Source organism: Lineus longissimus, chromosome 4, assembly GCF_910592395.1.
Source record: "Lineus longissimus chromosome 4, tnLinLong1.2, whole genome shotgun sequence".
In the NCBI taxonomy this organism is placed as follows: Eukaryota; Metazoa; Nemertea; class Pilidiophora; order Heteronemertea; family Lineidae; genus Lineus; species Lineus longissimus.
Window position 1 is genome coordinate 6,105,407 of NC_088311.1, and position 11,416 is coordinate 6,116,822.

Genomic DNA, 11,416 nt, shown 5'->3' on the forward strand with positions numbered 1-11,416 from the left:
CCTAAGTTTTTTAATGAGCACTACACATATTTGCTGAGAAAAACGCTCCAAATAGCCCATTTGCGCGGATTTTAGCGTCACTTGAGCGAGCCGATCCGGACTTCCTATACGCGCTGCCGTGACATAATGTAAACAACGGCGCTACCGGCGCTCCGGGCAGGCGATGGATGGAATTTGCCAAATTCGCACATATTCAAGTTATTTCGTGGCCTATCTTTTTAAGTTTGAGGTATTTTAGAATAGAAATTGAACCCTCGGCTTCGGACCTTGGTTGAGTTACCAAGACACTCTCGGGTGGAGCTAAAATTTCGTCCAAACCCTCGCCTGTCGGCTCGGGTTTGGACTGTATTTTAGCTCCACCCTCGAGTGTCTTGGTAACTCAACCAAGGTCCTCCGCCTCGGGTTCAATTCCTTAAATGTAGCTTTTGAATGCCCAAACATCAGTTGAAAAATTCCCTAATATCAATGAACTGAGTGACCCAAGAGAGTGCAAATCCAAGTCAGCATAAACCTATAAGCTTACACCTTGGACATTTTCAGAATAATTTTTTTCTCGGCAAAATATCCTAAATTTTAGCGTTATCATGAAAATGTTGTAGGCCTACATGTATTTTGTGAACGCACTTTTGGAGGAAAGTTCTACGATTTCGAAGAACACATTCACACAGATATTTTTTTCCTGGTGTTATTTTGGAGTTGAAATATGAAACATGAAGGATGTTACATGTTTTCCGCAAAAAATGCAAACATTTCAAACAGCATGAAATAATTTTACTGATACATGATATTTTCTGAAGAAAACATGACACAGCGCGTGTAGCTCAATGCCACGCAGAAACGCATACCCTCGAAATGAATGTGTCTGCAGCCACATTTTCATATCATAGCCAACAAAATGCCTGGTGTGGTCTTTATTTAATGACTGAATTCATACAGCACACAGAGGCCGAAACGGTGGAAAATCGAGAAAAAACCGCCCAAGGCGCCCAGTTCGTTGGGTGTGCTTATAGAATAAATAAAATTGTTGGAATTCATAATATTAACCAAGCACAAAGTGCGAATGCACGCTATTTCCATACTGGTAACTAGGGCAAACAATATTCTCCTTCAGTAGGCTTGAGGATCAAACTGAACTTCACCCCGTAAATACAATGGAAATAGTTCCCTAGACGCCTTAAAATCGTCGCCACAATGAATATGACTTTCCACAAGAGATCCCGCCTTTATCTTTGCATGGATGGTAAGAAGAGATGTTTATGGTACTGACACACAATATACCCCCTTCTTGCTTCTCGGGGGTTTGTTGCTGTCAAAGCAAGACCAAATATCGCAACCTGGCATTGTTTGCCGACAGACGACAACACCGCTAACGCACCGTGCAACTATTTTGTATTTTTCTATAGAAAGCAGCAGGATTACGGTCTTAATTTCAAGACAGTATTGCAGGATCAAAGACACGTTACATTAATTGCATCAAATGTCTCTTGGGTGAAACCCCCTGCTGTAACTGTTTCTTCAGACTGTAGCAATATCGGGAGCGAAATTTTCCCTACGATCAAATTTAGAGTAAAACACAAAGAGGTGCAATGCGAATTCTAGGTCATGTGAAAACATGCCCTAATGATTTATTATCGGAGAAAGGTATTCTTTTTGATTCAATCCAATTTGAGTTATTTACGACGCGTAAGGTGAGGAGAGAACATGCCCCTAGTTAGTTTGTGTGTTTAGTAACTGTGTTTATACTTTTCGGCTGCTGTGTTACCCAGGGCTGTTAACTTTGACTAAAATATAAGTCCAATATTCCAATCATGATGCAATGCATCACACACAAGCACTAACAACATTGACAACTATATTTTCAATGGATTACGTCGTGACTACATTATCCCTGGCTACAAAGCTAGGCGTTGAATAATGTATTGTTTAGTGGTATCGACCAAGCCATATGAATTCACCAGCACCAAGCAAAGTTCCGAAACTTCATCAAACATATTAGAAATTATCTTTACAAGAACCAATGGATTACGCCTTTTCATCATATTGAAAGAAGGAAATACAGGCGGCTAGTTTTCATGTCCATGCCCATGTTGCCTTATATCATGAAACTATAATATATATATTAGGGGCAGAATTAAACCCAAACCCAGTCATCTTTGGCAAGGTCGACCATCTTGCTTCAGAGGTCAAGTCTTGTGACCGGAAGGAGCGATGGTGTCGCCTCATATGCAGAGATTGTGAAACTAACTATTAACCATTCATCCCACATGCCCTGCATTCTATAGCTTGTATGTCATGAAGGAATTCTCCATGATACTATACATCTATGCTTCACTTATTTATCGCCTTGTTTACCTATCAAATGTTGAACCTACACATGTAATCAACTAGTCTTTATTCAATGTGTGTGTTCCAAACAGGTAGGGTGCTTTGAGAGTTTGCAAACTGGCGGTGTATTGTTAGAAGGCTACTTAAAACCACGGTGGCTCCATCATGATCAATTGAGAAATATAGGTGGAAGGGAAAAGTAAGAAAAGTATCATGATTACGGATGCTAGAATAAAGCACTGAAATTAGACTATACTGGATCGACAAAGTATCACGGAGGAAGGTTATGCTGAACGGTTCTAAAATATAAATCATAAGGTTTTGGATCCATGCAACTAAAAAACATGGAAAAACACTAAATTATACTGAGATCCTCGCTGTGCAGGTCATGTACATGAAGGTCTACCGCTATACAGGTCATGGAAATGTACTGAAATAGATATAAGCTGAGATCCTCGCTATACAGGAAGCCATGGAAAATAAAGTACTGAAATATACCGAGATCCTCGCTATACAGTTCTTTTCCAGGGTACATTTGCTGTTTTTAGCATCGGCAACGGCATTTTACATTCGTGGAGAAGCGAAAAGGATATTTTGCAGGCGATGGAGAAAGGAAGAGGATAGGAGTTGGTTTTGGTCGGGGAGGCAAATGTAAGAGCAAGAGTTGGAAAGACAATGTTCACTCACCCTACGCTTTTAGATCCAAGTAAATTGTGTATACGCTTTCCGTTTGAACAGCAACTATACTGTATGTGTCTTGGCGTTATCCGACGATCCCGGGCGCGGACGACCATCAGTGTCAACAAAAATATGCGGGTTTCAACAATGGGAAAACATACTTGATGTCATAATAATGTCATTGATGCTCTGTGTGTGGCCTTTGGGGGGGGGGGGGGGGGAGTCAGCAGCTGTTTGAATATGGTTGGTGAACGTGCTGACCAATATCATGATCAGGACAGCACTTTTAAGGCTCTGGGACTGTTTGTAGGTCACGGTAATGATACTTAATGAACAATTCTGTTGCTAATGACGAGATGTGTTCCATTGTTGTCTTAATCAGATTGAAATACAAAATGAAATGCAAAAAAGCAACATGATCCTCAAAACAAGTTGGTTCTTAGAAAAGCACACTTCAGTCTGAATTTCTTTTTGGAATAAAGGTGAAAAATGTGTTGGTACCGATCTCTCATTTCTTTATGATGCACCAGTTAAGCGAATGTCTTTCGATTACTCTTCGAGCCCCTTCCTGCCTACATGTATACCTGTTTTGAAAAGCTCTGTGGATTAACGAGACTGAAAAAAAGGGACTGACTGCGAAATAATGGATTAGCAACAACGGTAGGTGAAGAAAGAGGAGGCCACTAGTCAGATATCCTGAGATTCTGGTCTTTTTCCCTCCTTCGTCATTACAAAATAGCGAGAGGCGGAGCATTGAAAACCACTGGTTATATCAGGAAAATACACGTACAAGACAGTTTGATCATTTATTGTAAATATAAAGACAGTTTCAACTACTTAATTCCAAAAAGAAGAAAATATCATTTAACAAAATCGCATGTTTCAAAGCTTTATTTCAACAAAATGTCATTAATCGTGTGAATTTGGACAGCTATGGCGTCAAAACAATCAAGGCACTAAGTCAACATGTCGGCCAAAAAACGCCATCTTGCGTGATCTCGCAAATTTTCTCACATTCTGGCCCGCCTTTTGCAATTAGATGGTGACTGCTTAAAAGGAACAAATCATTACAAATCCCCTTAATAAGTCTAAATAGTTAGGTATGCACTTTTTATTTATCTTAAACATTTGCTATTTATTTAAAACATTTGTCGGACATTATCTTGCAAACTCCACAAAGACTTATCCGTTTAATTTGTTATGTTACAAGCTTGTGTTGTGAGGTGAGTGGATCGGCTGATACATGAAGCCGAGTAAGTCTTTAAGTCCATTGTTACCACTTGTCATGCTTTGTATTTTTTGTTATACTAATCGGTTAATTTTATTAACAGTACCTGGATCAAAGAGTATTCATATCAAAGAGTGGCCATACCATTGTTAACCAATTTGTAAGTTAACTTGCGCAACATAGTCCAAACAAACAGTTTACCGCCTTTCGGTGCTATTAAATTTTCATTTCCATTAGAGGAAAATAAAAGCAACACACTCTAACTAATGGACTTTTTGACTAAATAATGTCAAATCTCTACAAACAGTAAAGGGTCAGAAAGCGCTGTTTTGTAAATACCCTAAAATATGCAATGAGGCGGACGCAAATCCGTTGGTTACTCTCCAGCACCAAACACCAGCCTGAGGACCCTTGGGAAACTGGAAAAAATATTAGTAATTGTTTTCAGACCACGTTTTCAATGACCCAATATTTTGGCAAACCTCAGAAATTTCTCACCAAATTCCGTCATGTGTTTGATAATTTCTAATTAAGGGCCGTAAACTATTGACGTAAATTAACGCTGCATGGGTCCTGTGGTGCCCTTGCTGGGGCAGGTGATGTTGGGAATAACCACAAGTTGCCACTTTTGGAATTATTCATTGTACCCTAAGGGACAACAATAATAAACAATCCAAAGAAGGCTACTTTGAATCAGATTTTGTTCAAGAATCTTAGGATTACGGAGTTAGATCCGCGTGTGTTTTTCTAGCATTAAACGCGGATTTGTGTTGTTTTATTTCGATTTAAATATTCATAAATATATGCTTTAGTCGGGAGTTGATTTGCAGCTGTACCCTTTGAACTTAGCTTAACCATGCAACCCCTACTAATAAGATTTAATTAGTAATTCCCAAAAATCTTTTGTTTTCTTTTAGCTTATCGATGTTTTTCGGAAAGCTGTACTTCCGACAGAAGTGAAGGTTTAAGCAACAGAAGCAAGAAGTTAGCTTGTTAAGTAAAACATGAGTTTAACAAAGAAAAATCAAGTTTCTTTTGTATGATAAGTGTGAGTCAATTAGTGAATGTAATTAGCTCAACCGAGCTATTGAGACTTAAAACGGTAAAGGAGTGTTTGAGATTAAGTTAATGCGACTGTTGGAAAGCAGCAAGCATGGCGATCAGTCGAAACTGAAAAAAGCAACTCATTCGTTTCAAAGAACAAAATCTGAATCGCCGCATTGACTTTTCTTCTGGGATCGGAGCAACCTACTTCAGCTTCAAGTCGGATGAAAACCCGTTTCCGAATCCATATAAAAGTTGTTTAATATTCCACTCAAATTACAGAACTGTCTACAATAAATGTAAAATTCATCTTTTTGAGTATAAAGTTTCCCATATTGCCTCATGGAGAGACATGCCGTTTTTTGCGGGCGTAGACGTGGCCGATCAATGTCTTTCCCAGAATTTGAAAATTTGACAAATCATGAAATGACGACGACGGATTTTGAACAGGCGCCTTGCACGATATAAGAAAACGGGCAAAATCAGATTCGTGCAATTTTAGATTCCATTTTAGAATCTTATTAAGTCTTTAAGTCTCAGTTCCTTTTATACATTTCAAAAAAATGTGACAGGGTACTTTATAGACGAGTCGTCATTGCCGAAGTGACGTCATTTTTGCCTTTGTTAATGTATATAAATGTGTACCCTGCCGCTTGTTCCTAAAATGGCTGATGATATTACAACACGAATGCCTCCCGTAACTGGTTTGACATAAAACTTTACCAAGCCGTATCCCAATACTCGCAACCAGCCCGAATGACAGGACCGGCGTTGCGGTATCAATGTGCGCCTCAAGATCGATTTTCTCATGGCCATCGTTCGGTTGACGGGCATGAGTACCGCTGCGATGACGGGCCATCAAAATGTTATAACAATTCCAATAACGTGAGTGGGGAAACATGAAACTTGGGCTTTCTAGGCAAGATAATATGCAATTACTGTAGGCAAACACCAAATCCGCGCCCCGTCTTTACATAGTGGAAAATAACGGTGTCTGAAAGCGACACGGCTTCCTGACGCTAAATTAAAAGTCTTATGTTTATTCCGCGGGAAATTGACGAAATATTTTATACAACGCTATTGTTCCTGAGTGTTTGCTTTGCAACAAGTGAAGAAATATCGATGCATATATTCGTATATGTTATTACTTTGCTCATAATGTTGATGATAATGTGCAGTGTGGTAATTTCAATCACTTTCCGGGGCGTCCTCATGGCTTACAGCTATACTAGTGTATATGTACCTGTTTCCGGACGCGATGATTAAAACAACTGACGCATCTATTCAGCTAACGCGATCATCGCTTCTCCTTGTACATGTATCTTTAAATAATATATAAATGTTTCTTGCGGACCTTCCTGTGGCATGCCCTAGCGGAATTTATTGATAAACTAACTAATAAACTATACGTGTTATTATTGAAAGACAATTTATCTACATTCTCAAGATATTTTCTTCCTATTCAATTTGAATTCAAGTTATAATTATCCATTCAAGATGAAAAATATGTTCCCTTTCGCTATTCCAGCTTTTTAAATCTCCGTCCTGTCTGAACAAAGTATCAGAATTTGGCGTTCTTCATTGTGCTAAATCTTCCAGATTATTGTGGTGGATTGCGCCCATTTATGATACACCCTTCTGAAAGCTCGCTGACAAAGAAAATATTTATCTGCGAGACATGCAGTTGGAGCAAACAAAATCCACAAGCTTTGCTCTAAGTTGAGAATACTAATAATTTGTAACAATTAGTTAAAATTTCAAGACCACGATAAGGATTAAAATTTAGCTTGGTGCCACAACAACCGATGACACACAATGCGATAGCTTCAGGTCGAAATCGTTTCAAGTTTGAGATATTTAGTATTTGGGACAACACAACCGGTCTCTAATCCGTGATCACTTTATACCGTCACTGTTTGGATATTGTCGATAATTTGTATAAAAATGCGGGTGAGAATTCACCCGGGCGAATCGTGGTGAGATGTTGTTTGGAGCTCATCCCCGGGGGATGTGTGCACCAGTTATAAACGAAGCGCGTAAATTTGCTCAAAATGTTAGAAAATCGCTTCAGCGTCGTGGAAGGGGCTGAGGTCGGCGCGAAATCGTCCGCCTGAACACCCTCTTCCTTCTCGCTCCCAGGGTTTGTTTGTATGACAACTGTTTGGTCATCAAAGATCCAACCGGTAAAGGCACACGGAGCTACATTTGTAATAACTAGATTAAAAACTCCGACGTGGCTCACGCAAATATTGCTCTCGACTGCGCAAATATCGGGCTTAATGGAGCCAGAGATTTTAATTTCTTTGTGTAGGATTGAGAAAGATTGCCGAGAGTCTGTATACCGAGAGAGCCGATGATATCCTGTTCTTCCCTCACTGTGTACTTGCCTAGGGTTCCGTGAGATGATAATTAACTTGCAAACCTTGCTTGATCTGGAAGACACGATAGAACCCCGCTACAGAATCGTGTCCAAATTGTTTCTCTATTGGCAGAAGACAGAGATAACCCGGATCATTAGATGAGCACGGCGAGGGAGGACTGTCAATTTCGGCTGGAGTGTTTACCCACAGTGAGAGATCACAGGGTCGCATCGCTCTAACAACTCCGCAGATCAAGATTACATTTGCCTGAAGCGAATCCACAGAAGACAAAATTGACATACCTGGTATTACCTCCTTCGACTTTAGACAAGGAATCTGACAAACTGCAAATTGCAATCTCATCTGCTAACAGCAGTTCTTTTATCATCCTAATTTTTGCTCCTCGGATGTCATTGGAAACTGTAAGGTTTCGTCATCACATCTCCCAAGAGATATCAGCGCCCGATCTTAACAAGCCCGAAACCCTCCAAGTATCTTATCATTACCAATACCCTATATTCTAATTGCCGGTGTAACTCATCAAGGCAGTTTTGACGCGTCTTCTGACGGGTTTGGCAAGCAAGGGTTTCTACCAATTTCCTGTCTTTGTAGCTGATGTGACCAGGGTCCTAAATATTTACGTCGTTAGCAAATCAGTTTAGATTGTTCACGGCGGGAAGTGTATAGAAACTCTCTTGAATTTAAATCAAGGGATGCTGTTGACATTTTTCACTTGTTTACATTAAAGAGGACATTTTCGGTTCTATAATCCTACAGTTTAGTTGCTCAAATAAGGGCTGCAACACATGCCTATTGTTAAACCACAAATGAGAACAGCATAAATATCGTAATCATTGATCTTCGTTGACAGATTAAACCAAAACTTCAAAAACCACAAGAAAAATCGCCGGCGACTTAGGTGTAATTGGCACAGTTCCGCCTTAAGTTCGTATCAAGTCAGCTGACTGCGCTTTTGCCGGCATCAACCAAGAGCCCCAAATATCTGTCGGCAAACTTCGAGGCATTTGTAAAGAGCTATTCTCTTCTATCAGCAGCAATTCACACCAAACAGAATGACCCTCCTGACTCAGCCTCTTGCAGCCCATGATAATGCCCCTTTCTCTCAAACACTCTCAACAAAATGACAAAGAAATAACGTTTCGTGCTAAGAAATCGCTAATAAGGCCGGCTATTTAGCACCCCACACAAAGAAGGCAATTCTGAACAATTCTGAACCCCGCTCGGTGATGTTTTGTTGTCTCTAATCATTTATAACCTGAAATTAAAGGAACACCTTGCCCGCCTCAGGACAGAAACTGGGCAGCATATTTTATAATCGGGCTAAACTTTTTATAATTGTCTGTCAATTAATGACAAATTTTCGCAGGATGGAATCTGGTTGGCTGCTGCGGGATCTGAAACGGTTTGCAGCCGATCGATTGGGGAGGGGTTCCCGCGTAACAAATCGACGTGAGTGTCGGGATGGCGTCGTTTCGGTTCCATCGGAAACATCTTCAAGACTGTTTTTGACTTCGAACGCCGCATATCAGAACATTTCACAAACTCGGGAAACTTCAGATGATATTTTTGACAGAAAGGGTAGATTTTCTTGACGGAAAAGGTCGCGTTTCGATCGTTGATGACACTGAACAGGCCCTGTGTTTCTTACCATGTTGACATTGATAGGTACCCAAGTATCAGCAGATGGTTGTTCCCATCTCAAAAAGTAAGACAGGTTGGAATATTTGCATATTGGATATGATGAATTATCATGTTTAGGTACATGTATTATGTTTCAATGAAAACGACGATGATTCAAATGGTGATGCTCTGACGAGAATCTACCCTTATACACTGGTAGAATATACAATTTTGGACTGGACACTGTTATCTAAAACTTCAAATTAAACCTAAGTTAAATTCCAGTTCTAATCCCCTTATCGTTTCTGGTCATGAAGAAAAGGGCGTTTCTACGTGTTGCTTTGCTGCGAATCCCCCTCTACGTTCAAAATATCCTGGCGTGTTTTTTAAACCAAATTTTCGCGGCATCAAATTGGCCAACCTGCATGTATTATGACGAGAAAATCGTTCTAAATCTATTCATGCCGCGTAAACTTTGACCTGAGACTCCTCTTTCTCCAAACACGGGCGTCTAAAGCGTTCCCAGTAAGCGTTTAGTTAGACAACGAATCTTACCAAGCAAAACAACACAGGAGATTAGACTATCATTTTGGTACGTGCGGAATTATCCCCAGTCTTAGACTTGAAAAAGAAATCCAAGCAATTGTTGAAGAACGACAAAGGACTGAGCATTTTGGTGATAAACTGCTGAAAGCGCCTGAACAGCGAATATGAAGAAGTGGTTAATCCTGGCTGGGGGCTCAAGCTTAAAATGGCGGCGCTCTCTCCGAGCCGCCTGCGACAACCGAGAGCATTCAGCGAGAATTAAATGCTTCATTCTGTTAATGAAAATCCTGTTATTCGGATTGAGCTGACAGTTGGTATACCCATAATACCCCGGCTGATAAAGATTTCTGTCCTCACTCCCGAAATGAGAGACCGAAAATCCCCTCTGAATGAAGCTTTCTGTGGCAGCTAACGCCCCGCATTTTAGGATACCCCTCCCAAATAGACACCCGTATCACACACAAAGAAATGAATTTGTAGGGAGGGCTTTAAGTTCAGGACAAGTAAACTCACTTTATTTTGAGGTTTTCTTGTTGTCATTTAGAAAATGAAATGATTTTTATAACCTTCAGCTGAAAGTTGAACATTTTCTAAAAGTTACGAAACACGATTTTCCTTAGGTGCGAAAATACGGCGTCAAATTTTACGCTTACGTTCCTGGGAAACCATGTTTTCGCACAACTTCAAAGACCGGGAACATCCATTGTCAAATTCTGTGATTTTCAAGTATCTTTCTAAAATGAAAAAGCTACGGCTGCGCGGATTACTCACCATGGCGACAGGGTTTGGCCCAGGGGATAATCCGACTTGGGTGATGAAAAACATTGGGTTAGCGCCTCCTTGAGATTCTATGGAAGGCTCTCATCAAGATCTACGAACGCCAAAGAAAGAGGATTTTAAATCATGAAAAATACAACAATTTGCGAATGGCGCGTAAACTCTTAAATCACCTGTTTTTAAATCTGCGGCTTTTACGAATACTTTATGAAATTTCGATTAGTTAGAGTTCTTGGTAAGTAAACACAGTTTCTCCTGATTCCACGGGTGCGAACGGTTTCAACAATGCGCCAGATTTCTCCGGCGTGTTTCAGAGTTTACCTAACGCCGAAATGACGCTTAATCTTTAGTGCCTTCTCACTAATGAATGCTGGGACAACAGAAGGCTTTCAGTCCAAAGTTGACAAAATTTGCAGAGACGAGGCCCTCAAATGGTAAAGCACACAGATCATGGGGTAAACTTCTGTCATTTGGGTGACAGTTGATGATCGAAAGAGATTCCGGGGAGATTTAGATCATGGTTGAGGCGACGGGAGAGTTGCATGCGGGGAGTGGCGTGGGAACGTTACACAATATAGAAATAAAATGGGAGAAAAAGAACATGAGACTGTCAGAAATTGAGTTAAAGATTACTCGGAATACTTTGAAGTTTTCTTTTCTTATCAACGATACAAACGTGTTTACAGTTTCAACCACTCAACGCTAAACATTTCTACAAGTAATCAGAACGATTGTCCACTTTGATTCCAATCTTGACGATAAGAAACAAAATTTGCCAAAAAGTGACATGTGTGAAGGAGCACACTTAGGTACAAAA